Genomic DNA, 21,057 nt, shown 5'->3' on the forward strand with positions numbered 1-21,057 from the left:
GAACCGACTGGTTACATTAGTGCCACTGCAAGAAGGCGTCTCTCTCCAGCACCATCAGCTCAATGTTCACCACCACCTTTGGCTCTCCTCTTCTTTCACTGATCCACCTGGTGAACAAGCCTACATCTTTTCTATCCTTAATAACCTAGAGCAGCTTGTACAGCACCCTACCCGTATCCCAGACCGCCTTGGAGAGAGCTCCAACATATTTGACCTTTTCCTTACAACTAATCCTTCTGCTTACACTGTTAATCTTTTCTCTCCGTTGGGCTCCTCCGATCACAACCTTATCACCTTAACCTGTCCTATCACTTCGGTACAGCCTGTGGACCCTCCAAAGAAACGTCGTCTGAGACATTTTGGAGCTGCTGATTGGGAGGCCCTCAGGCACTACTTCTTTGATTTTCCCTGGAATGATTATTGCTTCCATGGCCGGGAGCCATCTGAGTGTGCCTTACGCATTACGGAGGTTATTCTTTAGGGCATGGAGGGATACATTCCTTTCTCGTATCTTTTGTCTAACGCAAGAAAGCCTTGGCTTGTTCTAATGCTGTCCGCAACAAGGCAAGGGCCTACAAAAGGTACCGGAGCCAACCCACCCCTGAATCACATAATCTTTACGTTTCTGCCCGGAATCGTGCTAAGTCTGCTCTTTGCTCTGCAAAAAAATAATTTCATCCGTACTTAATGCTCTCGACTCTCCAACTCGAATTCTTCCCGCTCCTTCTGGCACCTTGCCAAAAACCTTTCTAACAACTTTACCTCATCATCCTTCCCTCCTCTTTTCTACTCTGATGGTTTTGTAGCTTTCTCGTCTTCTGATAAAGCAGATCTCTTCGCTCAGACTTTCTCCTCCAATTCCACCTTCGACGATTCCGGTGCGTTCCTCCATCACTTCCCCCCTCTGACTTCCTCATGGCTGACATTAAAATTTCTTCAGCTGATGTATTTTCTGCCATCACTGGCCTCAATACTAACAAGGCATTTGGGCCTGATGGAGTCCCTCCTGTTATTCTCAAGAACTGTGTTTCTGTACTTACAACCTGCCTAGGCAAACTCTTTTGCCTTTGTCTGTCAACTTGTACATTTCCTTCTTGCTGGAAGTTTGCTCTCATTCAGCCAGTCCCAAAGAGAGGTGACCATTCCCAACCCTCTAACTATCGTCCAATTGCTTTAACATCCTGTATTTCAAAAGTTTTCGAGTCAATTCTTAATATAAAAATTTTAAGGCATCTTTCCTATCACAATCTTCTTTCTGATCGTCAGTACGGGTTCCGTCAGGGATGCTCCACTGGCGATCTTCTCACCTACCTTTCAGACTCCTGGTCATCCTCCTTTCTAGACTTTGGCGAAAGCTTTGCCATTGCACTTGACATCTTAAAGGCTTTCGATCGAGTCTGGCATAAATCTTTAATTTCCAAACTGCCCTCTTACGGTTTCTATCATTCTATCTGTGCTTTCATCGCTAGCTTCCTTTCTGGTCGTTCTATAGCCACTTTTGTAGACGGCCATCGTTCTTCTCCTAGATTTATCAACAGTGGTGTTCCTCAGGGCTCTGTCCTATCACCAAGTCTCTTCCTTTAATTCATCAATGACCTTCTAAGCTGTACATCTAACCCTATCCACTCATACGCTGATGATTCCACCCTTCACCTTTCCATTCGGTTCCCGCAACGCCCATCTCAGCAGTTACATCAACAAACAAGGGATGAGGCTATGGCACACCTAATGTCTGACTTGGCTCGTATTTCTGACTGGGGTGAAAATAATCTGGTTGTTTTTAATGCATCAAAGACCCAGTTCTTACACCTATCAACCCGACAAAATCTTCCACAGGTATACCCACTAATGTTTAATAATATTCAGCTTAATCCTGCATCATCGTTGAACATGCTTGGGGTTTCATTTACTCGGGACTTATCTTGGAAACATCATATTACATCTCTTGTAAAATCTGCTTCCAAGAGATTGGGTGTGCTAAGCCGACTCTGTTCTTTCTTTACCCCTGCACAATTGTTGATTCTATACAGGGGTTCTGTCTTCCCCTGTGTGGAGTTCAACTCTCATGTGTGGGGAGGCTCCCCACATACAGCTCTTCTCAATAGGGTGGAGTCAAAGGCTTTTCATCTCATTAACTCTTCTCCTCTTACTGACTCCTTTCAACTTCTGTCTCTTCACCACACTGTTGCATCTGTATCTCTTCTCTATCGCTACTTCAATGGTCACTGCTCCTCTGAACAGTCTGCATGCATTCCTCCACCTATACGACGTGCGCATAACACCCGTCTAGCAACAAACTCTCATCCCTTTTCTGTCCAACTCTCTAATGCAAGAGTTAACCGTGCCTTTGGTTCCTTCCCCCTTCCCCTCCTCCCCTCCTCCTTCCCCCTCCCTCCCCTCGTACTCCCTCCTCCTTTGTCACGTGCATTTTTAGATTCAGGTTATCCTTTGCTGTGTTCCACTCCCTGCTGCAGGTGACCATAAGTAAAGCCGCAGGTAAAAATTCAGGTCATCCATTGTTCTGTGTGCCACTACCTGCTGCGGGTGTGCATAAAAGACCTCTACCCTTTACGTCTCTGTCTCACTCTATCTGAAGATGTAATATACGAAAGTACTCACTGTCGCTCCTTTCATTTCTCCTGTGGTTAGTTTGCATACATACATACATACATACATATATATATATATATATATATATATATATATATATATATATATATATATATATATATATATATATACATATATATATATATATATATATATATATATATATATATATATAGTAGGTCAAAGTATATCGATAAGCGTCATGCATGTGAAAGTTTACTGGACTTCGGGATATAACAATTTGTGTTACTTAAGATCCTTTCAGGTATATTCAGATGGACTAGTCTATGCTCTTGAAGGTTTGTGCTAAAAATGAGTACAGTAATTACTTACCTCCCCCTCCCCCTCTCTCTCTCACGATAACATGTGAGTGTGGAGAAGGTTGGGAAGGATGAGCTGGGATGTTGTCAAGGTTGCGGGTCACAGTATGACGATGGAAGTTACAGGTCGATTGGTTGACCCAAGACATTTTTACTATTTACCACATCAGAGTAGAAATGGGTGGAGTTAACAGAGGAGTGGGCGAGATGGGATGCGATGGTAGGGCATGTCGGGGGGGAGGGATATCCTGTGAGTCTGTGCGTTGTAAATGTAAGTCAAAGATGAAAAAAAAGGGGGGGAGGTAAATGGAAAAGGGTGGGATGGGAGGGTAAAGGATGTGATGCCCCTGGGGGAGTGGATATAGCCTGTGAAACTGGGCGCTTTAAATGAAAGTCAAAGATGTGGTGAGAAAATTGGTGGGTAGGAAGGAGCAGGACGGGCCGAGGTGAACCATGTGATGATCGGCGTCGTGTGACGAACGGCGTTGGTAGTGAGAATATATGATTTCCCTTAATTTCTATAGTCCAATGCCGCGTTTGGGATATTTTGCTATCGATTTTTTTTTTATGAGAGATTTTTCGGATTCGAAAGGTAATTGTATACGTCTGCACTCATTTACACCTTCATTACAGTCATTCCAAACTTTAAAAAAAAAAAAAAAAAATTGTGGAAGTAGCAAGAATTCTGTTAAAAATCACCTTCTTTTGTTGTAAAAGCACTCTATACCTTTTACAACAATAAATATTTCAATTCAAATTCGTCACGAGATTGAAGGGTACCGAATTTCTCGAAGTTCCATGTTTCGGGGCAAAAAAAAAAAGGGGAGGGGAGGGAGTAGATACTTGGGATGTTTTTGTATGGCGGAGTTAGAAACAATTTCCATTAACTCCTCCACAATCTGATGTTTCATTCATTCATTGCCAGACGCCATGTATCCCAAACGGGGTGGCCAACGGCTTAGAGTTAATTGTTTTACTGGGAGGGGCACTAATCCTCCCCCAACCCCACTTGACACGTAGGGATGCCAACAGCATCTGGTGTTCCCAGGCGGTCACCCATCCAAGTACTAACCAGACCCAACGTTGCTTAATGTCTCTCTCTAAATTTCGTCAAATAATATGGAGAGAGAGAGAGAGAGAGAGAGAGAGAGAGAGAGAGTCACTGGACAGAAGTTACAAGCAGATGAGTGAAATGACGAAAATCTGTTGATTCAGAGTTGTGTTTGGGTTGCACAGGAAGTTTCGTATCACCTCCTCTGCTACATGTTTAGGGGGCAGGGTGGCTTAGTGGTAGAGAGTCGGAGTCGGGACCGGGGGGGTAGTGAGTTCGAGCCACGCCCGGCAGCTGCCATGCAAGGAGGGGTAGCGTCCTTCTGTCACCTAGCAGGACTATGATTTATGATCTAATAAAGTCTAGCTCAGGGAAACCTTTTTTTTTTTTTTTTTTTCAACGAGATGTTTTGCACCTTACCCCTCAGTTATCCTGCTGTATGTTATTTATGCATATCAGTAACAACAACAACAATAATAATACTAATACTAATACTAATAGTAATAATAAAACTATGTAAACAGCACACAGACTTTTCAGGTGTAACGTGCAAAAGAAGTCGATTTGAAAGAGGTGCTACGAAGCATCTTGTGCAGCTTGGAATACGACCTAGAGAACGAAGCTCACTGCGCCTCCCGATATTGCATCAACCATTCAGCACCTTCCACAGAAATGTCTCGAGGGAAAGTGGGCAGCAGGGTACGGTACATATTTTTCTTTTCGTACATGAGAAAATTTTACACTGAAATTTCGTACCGCATAAAAAGTTCGTATAGTGCTACACTCTGTCCACTTTAACCTGGCCTAAAAATGTCCTCTCCATCCTGAATGCTGAACTGTAACAAGAAATTATACGCTATAGTACTAGACTATACTCTTACTTAACCTGGCCCAGACTTTCGTTCTTTTTCAGCTATTTCGGGTTTATCAATGGAGGAAAAAGACGATACTATTTATGGTTCCATCTCGACAAAACTTTTTCGTGATAAGCATATTTTATTGCTAATCGTTTATTTTACAACTTATCATTCACGATGGAGAGATGGTAATTTTAGTTCAAGCTAAAGTAAAATAGGTATAGGCACGAAAATATTACTGTATAATCCTTAGGCAGAAGCCGTACTTCGGCAGTATATATACGAGTACTAAAAACAGAACGATACGAAGTCATCAAAGTGTTATAGAGAGGACAAATGCTCGTGGGCCCTATGGGCCCTCTCACACTTGCTGCTGCGGAGGGCTCTCGCGCTGCGATCTCGCTTTCTCGTGCTTCACACTCGATTCCTCGTGCTTCTCACTCGTTTCCTCACGCTTCGCGCTCGCGTTGTGATCATTTCAGGTAATCCGAGTCACGTTTATGTGCTGTTCTAGTCTAACGTTGTCACTATCGGCCGTCATGGCGACATCGAAGGGCCCATGATGGTCCGTTTATGTGCTGTTCTAGTCTAACGTCGTCACTTGGATTTTTTGCAGCTAACAAATTGATCGTATTATTTGCAGCTTCGGGAATGGAACCCAAGTTGTCCGCACGCAAGTCCCAAGATATTAACCACTCGGCCACGGCAACCGACCGGGCGCCGGAAGCGGCGTTTTTTTGGTCAAAATTTGATCGCTCATTAAATATAGTAATAGTTTTTCAATCGTGATGGGACCAAGTGTTTTCACATCAGCGAATTTTCTGCGATTTTTGTGCCAATTTTGGTGCGATCTGAATGTGAAGTTTTGGCTGCCCAAAATACACGCACACAGCTACTGCTATAGTATTTTAGATACTGAGCGATAATGACCTACTGTCTTACTCTACAATTGCTCAACGGGAAGTTAGCTTCATAATGATGAACATCTCCAGGATAAGGTGGATGAACTATACAAAGGGTTAGGAAATCAGCTTCATAATGACGAATATCTCCTCCAGGTTAAGGTGGATGAACTATACTGTACAAGGGTATTAACTTGAACATTAACTTTGCATACATTTATGTGTTTTCGAAAGGGAAGGAAAATATTTCCCCGAGCTAGACCTTATCAGATCATAATTTATGACCTTGCTAGGTGACAGAAGAGCGCTATGGTACCCTTCCGAGCACGGCAGCTACCGAGCGTGGCTCGAACCGACGACTCTCCGGTCCCGAGTCCGACGATCAACCACTGAGCCACCCTGCCCCCTTGTACTTTCGAAGAGAACATTATCTCATACAAAGGGAATTTTCTCCTGTAATATCTCATTCACATTGCTTCGTTAGCTCCTCTTGATTATACAGTCCGGGACAACAGTTTGCCCACTACTCGACTTCGTCTACGTTACACTAATGGCATGGTTATGTCAGTCACTTCCTCCCAGACGCGTCGTATCATTGATCATCCCCTGTATAAGCAAACATACTACCAAGCTTTTCTCAGCTTGGAGAGGATAGGTGATACATTATGCGAAGGTTTGTCCCCAGGCTGCACTTGGATAATCATGGGGAAAAAAAATTAGTGAAAAATTGTATTACAGGTTTAACACGGAAAACCGGCAGAAAAGTCGCTGAACGTAATAAGTAAACAACTCATAGCAGGAACTACAGGTTTTCTCGCACTCAGAAGACACACACACACACACACACACACACACACACACACACACAATGGTATAAATGACAACCGTATTAACATTTTTTTTTTTAAATTCTTGTTTTACTTTCCAAGCCGGTTTATGAATTATATTACCTTAAAGTGCCATATCAAAATATTTTTCATCTTTGATCATTTATTTGAATAACAAAAACAGATTTTGAATTATAGTGCCTCTTTCTCTCTACCAACCCATCTATCTCATCTGCTATTCGAGTGGTAAGAGATGGCCCCGTGGCCGGCCTGGGCTGTGGGATCAAAGAGAGGAGCAGGTGTGTGCGTGGAGGGGAACTTGTGTGTGTGTGTGTGTGTGTGTGTGTGTGTGTGAGAGAGAGAGAGAGAGAGAGAGAGAGAGAGAGAGAGAGAGAGAGAGAGAGAGGAAAGGGAGGGGTTCCCGTAAGTCAACTGCAGCCAGTGAGTGCACTGGCGCGCTCTCTCTCTCTCTCTCTCTCTCTCTCTCTCTCTCTCTCACACACACACACACACACACACACACACACACTCATTGTATCATGTCCCTCGAGCATTACACCTTCAATTCGTTCCACCTTTAACTCATTAAACTCAATCATTCAGTACATCCTCGACAAAATCCAAATACACTCGTAACTTCAGTGCATGCAAACGAGTGCACACATGCGTAAGGGCATGGTACGCACGAGAAAATACACGAATGACACACAGAAAGCTATGAACCAACATACACAACACTGATAGCTAACATATCGGCCATTCCCCCTATAGGCACTGAACCCTGCCCCATTAGGTAAGACCAGGGCGCTGACTGATGCTGTTACCCCTAGTGAAAGTTCTGGGGCAAAATGTTTAGATGTGTGTATGAAGAATGTGCATGTTGATACGTCATCATAGCGCATCTGTTATAACGGACAGGTTAATACAGTACTGTGGAAAATACCCTGGCTTATCACACCACACACACACACACACACACACACACACACACACACACACACACACACACACACACACACACACACACACACACACACACACACCCACCCACCCACACACACACACACACACACACACACACACACACACACACACACACACACACACACTCCCAGGTGCGCACAAACAAACATCAACACCCACTCATGGACATTGGCACCATGGCCTATATCCTGGCGCAAACACACACACACACACTCAACTAAATACAGCCACACATACACACAATGAAATAAATACAGCCACAAATACACACAATGATCGCTTTAAATACATGCTCCTATTTACATTCCCTTACACACACACACACACAGTGAACTAAATACAGCCACACATACACACAATGATCGCTTTAAATACAGGCTCCTATTTACATTCCCTTATACACACACACACACACACACACACACACACACACACACACACACACACACACACACACACACACACAATGAACAAAATACAGCCACACATACAACACTGATTGTTTTCAGTACATGCTCCTATTTGCATTCCCTTACACACACACACACACACACACACACACACACACACACACACACACACACACACATTCGGCAAGGTTCCTTACATGCTGAATATCGTCTGTACTAGAAGGCTCGTCATCTATGATCTCACCGACGGGACGAATGGTTCTATCTAGTATTTTCAGTCAGTTAGGTACCTGAACTGAATAAATTCGCCTGTTGGTAGCAAGAGTAGCTGAAAAATATTGAAGGGGATGAGTAAATAAATATGCTGACCGTTGAAATGTTTAGAAATGTCGAAAGGTGTGATGATGATGATAAAGACGAGGAAGAATATGAAGATGATGATTAAGATGATGATGATGATATTCTCATGTCAGGAGAGTGTACAGTACACAGATCTGTACTATAACACATGATAGTAGTTGAATTCGTGGAGACTGGAATATTAACTGCATATGAAGTACTTATTGTTCCGATGTAAATTAATTTGCTCTGTGTGTGTGTGTAAATATAGTGCGTATGTAGCTGTATGTTTACTGTGCTTGTTTGTACAGAGCCTGTGAAGTGTTGACGTGTCCAGTGCCCATGCAGGCGGGTCTCCTCCTGTAGACTGGCTGAGCTGTTTTTATTATCTTAAGGGTCAAGTTCATCCTGGCTTTCACTTACCACTCACTTAACTTGCACATGAGTTTCGGGGTGATCCTATTAATACGGTATAATCACTGTGCCATTCGGTTGCAAGGAAGTCACATAAAAATGAAACGAGGCTAAGCATGAAATACACAATGAAGCACATGAATAAGATGGTATAAGTTTTTTGAAAAACCAGGATGAAATTAAAGTGAGTTTGTCGATACCGTACCTAATTCGCATTTAACCCCTTATGATTTCTAGAATGCAGTATAGTGCCCCCAAAAGCGCCCAGACACCCCCACAAGGAGCCCACAGAGGAGCAACGACAGCGCGCCTGGACTCGGAGCGACAACGGCATAAGTCCGCCCGGACCGCGCTCCCCTATGACGCGGAACTCGCCCGCCGCCACCATAGCAGGAATACTAGACTACCTTCCGGGCGAGCCTTCACCAACCAGCTTCGGGGTGGAGCTTTTTCTCCAGCTACTGCCAGCACCGCTGAGACGGCCTGTAGCTGCTCACCTCTCGCTAAGGAGACGGCCTGTAGCCGCTCTGAGGGCAAAAAGGAGACGGCCTGTAGCTGCTCCCGCCTTCGTCAGGAGACAGTCTGTAGCCGCTCTGAAGGTGTCTTTCTCGAGACGGCCTGTAGCCGCTCACCCTTCGATAAGGAGACGGCCTGTAACTGCTCTGAGGGTAATCAGGAGATGGCCTGTAGCCGTTCTGAAGGTGTCCTTCCCAAGACAGCCTGTAGCCGCTCACCCCTCCTGAAGGAGATGGCCTGTAGCCGCTCACCCCTCCTGAAGGAGATGGCCTGTAGCCGCTCACCCCTCCTGAAGGAGATGGCCTGTAGCCACTCACCCCTCCTGAAGGAGACGGCCTGTAGCCGCTCACCCCTCCTGAAGGAGATGGCCCGTAGCCGCTCCTGCCTTCATCAGGAGGTGGCCTGTAACCGCTCCAAAGGTGTCTTCCCTGGGACAGCCTGTAGCCACTCCAAAGGTGTCTTTCCCTGAGACAGCCTGTAGCCGCTCCGAAGGTGTCTTCCCTGAGACAGCCTGTAGCCGCTCATCCCTCCTGAAGGAGACGGCCTGTAGCCGCTCCTGCCTTTGTCAGGAGACAGCCTGTAGCCGCTCTGAAGGTGTCTTCCCTGAGACGGCCTGTAGCCGCTCACCCCTCCTGAAGGAGACGGCCTGTAGCTGCTCACCCCTCCTGAAGGAGAAGGCCTGTAACCACTTTGAGGGTAATAAGGAGACGGCCTGTAGCCGCTCCCGCCTTCGTCAGGAAATGGCCTGTAGCCATTCACCCCTCCAGAAGGAGATGGCCTGTAGCAGCTCTGAGGGAAATCAGGAGACGGCCTGTAGCCGCTCCCACCTTCGTCAGGAGACGGCCTGTAGCCGCTCCAAAGGTGTCTTCCCTGAGACGGCCTGTAGCCGCTCACCCCTCCCGAAGGAGACGGCTTGTAGCCACTCTGAGGGTAATCAGGAGACAGCCTGTAGCTGCTTCTGCCTTCATCAGGAGATGGCCTGTAGCTGCTCCGAAGGTGTCTTCCCTGAGACGGCCTGTAACTGCTGAACCCTCCTGAAGGAGACAGCCTGTAGCCGCTCTGAGGGGAACCAGGAGATGGCCTGTAGCTGCTACCACCTTCATCAGGAGACGCCCTGTAGCCGCTCCAAAGGTGCCTTTGGGTCTGCTGGTAGCTGCCCACTCCCCCAGGCCACGGCCAGTAGCCGGGCCTTGGCATCGGCCGGTAGCCGTGCCCCCAGAAGGTCATGGCCAGTAGCCGGACCCTACGGCAGGAGACGGCTGGTAGCCGCTCCTCCGTCTGAAGCTGACGCCTGCTCCCCGACCCACGACCCAGAGGGAGTCTCGGGCCTAGAGGAGTACTGGAGAGGTCCCTTGGTCTTCCCCAGCCTCTGCTCCCTACAACCGGATCTGGAAGAGACCCACCAGACTGACCCCGACGCAGACCGGTGCCGCAGCCCCTTTCTGACGGCGCCGCCAAGTCCTAGGGACCGCAGCCCTCGGGAACTCCAGACAGCCCCCAGGACTCCTGGGTGAGAACTCCCCACACCTTGACATCGGAGATCTTCGTCCTCCGTCATGAGCCTGAACGAAAGGTTCAGGCAGTTATTCGGTCCCAGCCCTGAGGGCCGTACTCCCGTCCCCAGCCCCGAGAGTGCGAGATCCTTGGCCACCCACAGCCCTGGACGAGAACGGACGCCCTTGCGCGTGATCTCGTGGCCTCTGGATATAGAGGTCCCCGGAGGAACCCAGCCCCGTCAGTAACGGAGCTGTGACGCCCCACCACCCTTGTACCTGACCACCAAGACGCCCGGACCCAAAAGGAGTGACAGTGATAGTGCAGTGTCTGTGACCTAGTAATACAGAGGCAGAACAGTGAACTAACCCTCTAATGGAAGTAGGTGATAATACCAAAGTGGTGGAGTTACAGTGACAGTGTAACCACAAATACGGCCTGCATCCAGTGAGAGTCGAATCTATCAGAGTGAATACGCTACCACCAGAAAATATCTCCTGATACTAAGACCATATTCAGACCCCAGTGCCAAAGAAACACTTGCCAGCAAGGAATACTATTAGCAACTCCACAAATATAGAAAACCCAACTTCCCATAATTAGTAACACTCTGCCTCAAGTGCTATTCACTGTGATCCGAGCAGTATCCTGCGCGATACTGATAACCCATATCTAGACGTAAGAGTTGTAACTGTCCAGTGTATCTGTATCAGTGACATCTACTCGTTCCCCTGTCCAACTTAGTAATACACGTGTAAGGTTGTTGCCTTGAGTTTTTGTGTCCTACCGCTCTCATAGAAAGAGAGCCCCGCTACACAGACACTAGGCGTTTACGGGACGGGAAGCCGGACCAAAAACACTTAGCATTACAATTTCATAACTCCGTCCTGTGCATTTTCTAGAAAATAAAGTGATCTTTTGCCTTATTTACATCCTGCTTTGAACGTAATAATATTTCAATCAACTAATAATATTTCAATCAATATCAATCCCATTCGAGCATAAACGGAAAGTAGATGAAATTAAAGATGACGTCAAAGGTTCTTGGGTGGTTCTTGGCCCTTAGGTATTTTGAGTTTCACCTGGCATAGATACTTTTCAATATATAAACAAAACTCGAGATTGTTCATCCTCGTCTTTTTGTGTATTGTAGTCAGTTACTTCCACTTTGTATGACTTCCAAGCAACAGTGCATTATATAAAGATTTTGTGTTAACGAATGCAAGTCCTGCGAGTCATTTTGAACTTAACCTTGAGTGTTGCCAAGACAGTAGACACTACTGTTCATTTCCACCAATACTTTCCGTTCTTGCTTGAAAGTTAAGACGTTGAGAATTCTCAGCATTAATTCTCACGAAAATACATCCCTGAGGCGCAGATACTTTGGCTGAACTGAATTACAGAACTGTAATAACAGACATATACATTGATAGTTGTGTATTGTGCTGGAGGAATGTTTGTTAGTTGTACTCACAAATGTGTTTGCCCTGCCAAAGGCATGGCCATCGCAGGCACACAAGTACGACCAAAACACCCTCTCACAGGACATTCAGTCTGGCCTCTCTCTCTCACACACACACACACACACACACACCACTGTTTCAGCACAGGATCAATACCATCCTTGCACTGTAGGTACTGCTCCATCACCCACTACAGAGTCACTAAAACAACTTCATCTCATGCATCTCACATTATTAAACCACACCTTCACTTTAATTTCAAAAAGGAGTGCGGAAGCTCAGTGGAAGTGTGTCAGGGCTCATAATCGTGAGGTTGAGAGTTCGCGCTCCGCCCGGTGGTTGCTCTGCAGGGAGGGGTAGCGATCTCCTGTAACCCAAGCAGGGCTGTATGATATGATGAAGTCTAGCTCGGGGATTAATCCCTTTAATTTCAAAATATCTCTATGAGCACTCAGTTGAAGTGGCCTGGTGCCTGCAGTCTACTGAGTTCGCAGCCAGATGAGCATATGATGGTAACACCACCATCAACAATAGAGAGAGAGAGAGAGAGAGAAACTGTTTAGCTACTCAGTCAATAATTTTTACACCAACTGACACTAGTGAAATACATAAAAACTGCTTGAATCTCTAACATTTTTTGGATGAACTGTACTGTCTTCAATATACTGTAATGAACTGTCATTGTATCGTCAGTTATAAGCAGTTATGCACACATCATCAAAAACAATGCACTGGTACAGTACATGGGCACAAAGCTGATCACACTAGAGCACACTTTATTAAACACCCGATATTTACATGCTTACAAAAATGAAGTACAGTCACATATATTTTTAGTGGCATTATACCGTATAACCCTTTACATACAAAAAGCCTATTTCCCATTAACAATAAAACTATCTAAAGATTTTATACATACATACATACACACACACACAGTGAGGTTGGATGGTGAGGATATGGAGAATGTGAGTGCATTCAAGTACTTGGGTAGTGTGATGAGTAGGGATGGAACTTTGGGGGATGAAGTGCGTGAAAGGGTACAGCAGGGAAGGAAGGTTGTTGGTACACTGAAAGCAGTGATGAGAAATAGGGAGGTGAGTATGGAAGTTAAGAAGTCACTGCATGATTGTATTGTTATCCCTACCCTGACGTATGTAAGCGAGGCATGGACCTTGCAAGAGGGTAACAGGTCAAGAGTGAGAGCAGTGGAAATGAGTTACTTGAGAGGAGCATGTGGAGTGACGTGGAGGGACAGGTTGACGAATGAAGAAGTGAAGGAACGCTGTGGGGTGGATGTGGATGTGGTTGAGAAGTTTAGGAGAAATACACTGAGGTGGTTTGGACATGTGAAGAGAATGGAGAATGAAAGACTGACTAAGAGGGTGTATGTAGGTGAGGTGGAGGGAGGGAGAGGGAGAGGTACTGTAGACCGAGGATGAGGTGGAGGGATGGAGCTGAGAGGTATATGAGGGAGGGGGGGGTGAGTTGAGGGGAGGAGGGGGTGAGTTGAGGAGGGGGTGAGTTGAGGAGGGTAGTCAAATGGTGGGTGACAGCGACTTGGAGGCGTTTTGTCTGCGGCCACCCTTTGCGGGATTAGGGTGGCGGGCAATGATATATATATATATATATATATATATATATATATATATATATATATATATATGGAGCCTCTGCGGTACAGTGGTAAAGTGTGCATTTTCATACGCTGAAGAATGAGGGTTCGGGCCCCGCTAGAGTAATAAACTTTGGGAGCGTTCTTCTGGCCACGTACTTCTTGGCGGAGATCAGAGGTGCTGTGGTTGAACCAGTGTCGCATACTATAAAGTATGCTTGCACCCAGTCGGCTTCCGCAGGCCGATTACATTTGGTTCACAGACTACACACACATCCAAAGCTACTCCAACACTACAATTACACTTACAAGCACTTCTCACCCAACATACAATCTCTACCAGACAGCCTAAGCCACTTGGTAGAGATACATTGGCTGTATCGTCCCCACTTCGGTCAGGATAGGCCGGTCCTGCAACGAACACTCAAATGGCTGATGAGATGAGATGAGATATATATATATACCATATATATGTACAGTACCCTCACGTCCAAGATAGTAATATTGTCACCCGAGGGTCCCGTCTTGGATGAGAAACGTCTTGGACCAACACAAGAGCTTATGGAAAAAATTAACATTGTCACAAAATCTTCAAAAAATGCCCCTACAAACATCAACCATGACCTGTTTTGGCACCAAAACAAGTTTCCTCACCTTGAAAGTGTGTGTTTCTGAGCTCGTTATCTCCAGCTCAGTAGCTCAATTATCTCCAGTTTTGTAGCCTGAGGTAGATGACGGCGCTTTAAGGGGTTAGCAGACGGTTTCCAAGGCATGGTTATGTAAGGAGAGGCAATAACTTAGGAGTAAACACTGAATGCAACATACGGTCAGTGTCCACGAAGCTCTGGTGAGGGAGACAAAACGGAACCCTGCCTGTTCATCATGCCAATATTTCATTGGACACCATTGCAATCACGTCACTCTCCCCGGTGCGGGAGCTGTGTTGGACCGGGTGAGACTGTCATAGCTGTATTCTCCCCGGATTTGGGTCGTTATGAACCACTGGTTCTGTATTGGACATATGCAACCGTATTACAGGAACATATTGGATTATTATTTATGGTCTCCATCCTGGATGCAAAACGTCTTGGATGCAAGGGTACTGTATACAGGTTATAATATGCAACTTGATGGAAAGGGTTAAGTATACTGTATTTCAAGATTAATTACTAGAATATAATAAATATATATATATATATATATATATATATATATATATATATATATATATATATATTACACAGCATGAATGAAACGAGTCTTTTGTCTCGAACTGGGGCTCGGTGAAACACCGAAGCTTCGAATCCCTTCAGTCACCCTCGAAGCTTCTGTGGTTCACCGAGCCCCAGTTCGAGACAAAAGACTCGTTTCAATCATGCTGTGTAATATATATATATATATATATATATATATATATATATATATATATATATATATATATATATATATATATATATATATATATATATATATATATATATATATATATATATATATATATATATATATATATATATATATATATATATATATATATATATATATATATATATATATCAGATGGAATCAGGATTTCAAAGGCCTGAATGGTGAGTGAATAGAAGCGTGAAGTGTGGTCCACTGAACTGGGCAAACTTTGGCTGTCTGGGTGTTGCTACTCCTCACCCTGCCCTAAGATGGGAATGGAGGTCCAGATGATGATGATGATGATGATGATTATATAACTGGGGCTCGGTGAAACACCGAAAGCTTCGAATCCCTTCAGTCACCCTCGAAGCTTCTGTGGTTCACCGAGCCCCAGTTCGAGACAAAAGACTCGTTTCAATCATGCTGTGTAATATATATATATATATATATATATATATATATAATATATATATATATATATATATATAATATATATATATATATATATATATATAAATATATATATATATATATATATATATATATATATATATATATATATATATATATATATATATATATATATATATATATATCAGATGGAATCAGGATTTCAAAGGCCTGAATGGTGAGTGAATAGAAGCGTGAAGTGTGGTCCACTGAACTGGGCAAACTTTGGCTGTCTGGGTGTTGCTACTCCTCACCCTGCCCTAAGATGGGAATGGAGGTCCAGATGATGATGATGATGATGATGATTATATATACATATATATATATACATATATATATATATATATATATATATATATACACAGTATATATACAGTAAGACCTCGATATAACAGACTTCAATAGACTGGAATTCGCTTTTACCGAAATCAAGGAGCTACCACACTAAATTCCTATACAGTATATCGGAAAAAGTCCGATAAAGCCAGAAGCAGTCCGGACTACTTGACCATTTCAGCTATGTTCACCACAATAAGGTAACCAAAAGACATGTCTATCAGTGTATAGTACAGTATTATTATATATATATTACACCAATTGATTATTGTACAGAATAAAATACGGTACACTACTGCAGTGGTAGTGAAAACAGTTTAAAAACCATTGGTGTGATCCAGACTAAATGACTGATATATCGGAAAAAGTCCAGGTTGGCAAGGTGAAGTCTGGATGTCGCTTTTATCGGAATGGCTTCCAATTAGTCCTTTATAATGAGGCCTTACTATATATATATATATATATATATATATATATATACAATAATCCCCGTAATATCCAGATGCCCAATTTCCGGACATCCCCAATAACTGGATATTTTCGTCACGGGATCCAATATTCCCAAAATGGGCCAAAAACCGCAAACAATTAAAAAAAATCTGACTTTTTTCCCACCCGTATTGCCTTGTGGTGCCGAACAGCTTTTACACCATGGTCCCTTCACCCCTTCCTTCCTCCTCCCTCGCCCCCCCCACCTGTCAGGGTTGCCATTTGGTATTTTTCATTACCAAATGTGGGCCAGTTTGGCAATGAAAAATTCGTTTGGTAATGAATCAGAATAATACAATACCAAACGGATTTTTCACATGTATGAGGATACATACCAAACGGATTTTTCACATGTATGAGGATACACAGGATGGAGATGGTGGATTGTTTGCTCTCTCTGACTAATTTGGTAGCCTATATAGCGTGATAATAATCAACATGCTGTTAATTATAAGATGAGTGATTACATGTATTTCCACTTGTGTATACAATTAGTGAAGAATAGATGCTACGAATTTGGTAATGAAAGTTAAAAATGGTAATGAAAATTGAGGAGTTTGGTAATGTGGCCGTTATGATCTGGCAACTCTGTTACCCAGCCATCATCAACAGTCACAACCTAACTCCGATCGAGAGCAGATGCTTATAGCAGTGCAAGCCACAGGTGCTCGTTTTTTGTGAATAAACAGTGAATAAACTGCAATACCTCGCCACTAGAACACATGGGAATTTACAGTGTTGTGCAATGTTAAGAAATCAGAATTTAGAGTGCAAAGGATTAACTGTGGACTGCAAACTGGCTGTTCAAACCAGTCCAAGAGCCAGGGACTTGTTGTAAGTACCCAGAATGTTTAATATTGTATAAACTCACCTCTAAAACCTCATTTTATGGCTCTTTTGCATTTATTTCAGTCTTTTATGTCCCTTATTGGTGTGATTTGGGTCTTAAATAGGTGCAATGCATGTCCAGAGGGAGTTATGTAGGTGTTTTTCTGAGTTGGGGTCCATAAGTACAAGTCCAGGAGGCTGGGGCCCAATATCTGGACAGGACCACTATCCGGACATGCCTTTGGCTCTATTACATCGGATATTGGAGGGATTACTCTCTCTCTCTCTCTCTCTCTCTCTCTATATATATATATATATATATATATATATACAGTCGACCCTCTTTCCTCGCGGTTCCTCTGTTTGTGGTTTCGATTATTCGCGGTTTGTCACCAGGGAAACCAAATCACCTTTTTTGAAGTCCAGAGAAAAATGGAAACACATTCAAATCGTGCGCCACACACTGCATACCGCCCACAGCGCCACCCCCACATTGTTTTGAATCTCTCGCGGCAGGCTCTCTCATTCTCAGGTTCTGAGATAATTCGCCGTCAAAACATGGACGATTCCCCGTCAGGACAATTCACACCCTGGACGATTCCCCGTCATTCTATAAATATACTTATTTTTGAATAATTAATACTTTAATAACTAATTTTCAGGGGGATCTACCAAAGTCTATGTTCATTCAATAGCGTAGGCTTTGGATATCATTTATAAGTTGCACTTTTACCCAATAATTAACGTGTTTCTACTTCGCTGTAGTCGACTTTGAATTATATTCTAGCGTCACCCGTAGCTGTCTTCATTAATTTTCACTGGTACTACAACATCCTGGGTATATTTTAAAACGACTCTGAAGAGGTGCAAGTATATATTCATCTCAAATGACAATATCCAACGTGTTATTCTGATCGGCCATAGTGGACGCAAACCGTGGGGAAAGATATGGCTGAGCCTCAACAGATGTCACTACATTTATTATAAAAACAATAAACCACCACCACTTTTATAACTCGTACAATTAACTCTAAGCCTTGGCCACCCCGTTTGGGATACATGGCGTCTGGCAATGAATGAATGAATGATGAATTTTCATTCATTCATTGCCAGATGCCATGTATCCCAAATGGGGTGGCCAAGGGCTTAAAGTTAATTGTTTTACAGGGAGGGGCACTAATCCTCCACCAACCCCACTTGACACGTAGGGATGCCAACAGCATCTGGTGTTCCCAGGCGGTCACCCATCCAAGTACTAACCAGACCCAATCCCGTCCGATCAGCGAAGTTAAGCAACGTAAAAGACTATTATAGTATGTAAATAAATGATGGAGAATCGTCCAGATGGCGAAAAGTCCTGACGGAGTATTGTCTTGTTATTGTTGTGACTGCAAACTGATGACGGCAAACTGTCCTGAAACCCATTCTCACTGTGACCACACTTGTGTGTGCTTGTACTCGCTGATCTCTCCGTGACACCATCATTTTATCTACCATGGGCCCTAAGAGAGCAGCCAAGACATCTCCTGAAGGCACCCCAAAGCGCCAGAAGAAGGTAATGACCCTGCTGGAGAAGATAGAATTGCTAGACAAGTTACGGGAGGGAAAATCCTGGTAACGGTGGTGGAGGGTGAGAGTGTAGTTGTGACGAGTGGTGTGAGCGGCCATCCACCTACACAATTAAACTATTTTTTTCATACTTTAATTATACGTAAAGTGTTTACTGACATGTGTGCACTCTTTCATTAAAGAAGGAAATGGGAAGCTAGGGATGCTTTTAGGGGGGCACCAATTTTACAAGGATTTTTGATCTTCGCGGGGGTCTCAGGCCCTTAACCCCCGCGAAGACAGAGGGTCGACTGTATATATATATATATATATATATACACATATATACAGTGGAACCCCGGAATTTGTACGCCTCTCTACTCGTACAACTCGGTTTTCGTACAATTTTTTTTGCCTCAAAATAGTTTTGTTTTCGTATGGCGACCCGCTATTTGCACTAAGAGACACGGCATCATAGTTGCCACATGGTTGCCAGTCCCACTTTGTCTTCCGCCAGCTATGCATCAGTCATACAGGCTCCATTAAACTTTGTGATAAATTACGTATTTTTGTTAGACAATTGCACATAATCATGGGTCCTAAGAAGATTAGTGAGTAAGCTGGAGCTAAAGGAAAAGCAGTGAGAACAACTGAGCTGAAAAAAAAAAACTCATTGCAAAGTTTGAAAGTGGAACCCGTGTCTCTGATCTTGCCATTCGTTATGGTATAGCTAAATCTACTGTTTCATCCATACTAAAGAACGGATTAATGCAAAATACTGCACACTGTTTCTTATGGAAAATAATTATTCGGTTTACGAACAATTCGCAACTAGTACAGCCTCCCAGAATGAATTATGTATGAATTCTGGGGTTCTACTGTATATATATATACTGTATGTATGTATATCTATCTATCTATCTATCTATCTATCTGTATATATGTTTGAGGAAGAGAGGTTTGGAAGTTGGTGAGGCTAGGGAACTGACAAGAGACTGAGCTGGCTGGATGAATGTTGTGAGAAGTGCATGATCAGGGATTCTGGCACCCCTTGTGGGCATGGCAGTGTCCGGATTGACTCAATCGGATACATTTGTGTCAAGCTGCAGAATGTGGTGAATGTCTTTGGTGTATCCGGTAGAGCCAGGATTCCGAGGGCTGGAATGATGAGTGAATGGAAGTGTGGCCTATTGGACTGGGCAAGTTTGTGCTGTCTGGACATTACTAATCCTGAACTGCCCTTGGGTGGGAAGGGAGGTCCAGATGATGATGATGATGATGATGATGATGATGATGATATATATATAGTGTGGTAAGTGGGGGCACTCACCATCCACTCACCTGATGTAGTGCTGCTCTCAGGTGTCTGCCCTTTTCTCTCCTCCAGCATTCTTTCCATCCATCCTCTTCTGTCTTTTTTTCCTTCATTCTTTCCTCTTTCTTCTGCCTGCAGGTGACTTTACACTCCCTCTTGTGCCTTTCTTTCCTTCATTCTTTCCTTTTCCTTCTGCCTGTGGGTGCCTCTACACTGAGTGACAAGCCAAATGGTTTCCTGTACACCAGGAAACCATTTACAACACTGGGTGGTAACCATATAACCAAATTATGGCGCCTGGTGGTTTAGTGGGCAATTAAGGCCCTCCAATCTGATTTAGCCAGTGCAGGTTTATATCCAAGAGATGGCTGGGATTGATTGCTCATGCAATGGCACGCAGGGATGTGTGAGGCTAGTCACTCTCTTCTTAAATGTCAGGACCAACTTGCCTAGCCCTGGGCTCCTATGCTCTTCATGTGGCAACACTGGATTAGATGATGGATGAATTTCATACACACAGATATATATATATATATATATATATATATATATATATATATATATATATATATATATATATATATATATATATATATATATATATATATTGATATATATATATATATATATATATATATATATATATATTGATATATATATATATATATATATATATATATATATATATATATATATATATATATATATATATATATATATATATATATCAATAAACAAATAAAAATGTTGCCACAAGAACTTTGGTACCAAAGATTATCTGTACATTGAGAAACCACTGAGGAACATGGAAGAGCTTTGCAGATAAATGCTCAGTAGCATGTCTGGATGCACTGATGTTAGTTTTCTGCATTTGGATGAGGT

Source organism: Coenobita brevimanus, chromosome 98, assembly GCF_032717465.1.
Source record: "Coenobita brevimanus isolate Jiangsu-jjx chromosome 98, ASM3271746v2, whole genome shotgun sequence".
Classification (NCBI taxonomy): domain Eukaryota; kingdom Metazoa; phylum Arthropoda; class Malacostraca; order Decapoda; family Coenobitidae; genus Coenobita; species Coenobita brevimanus.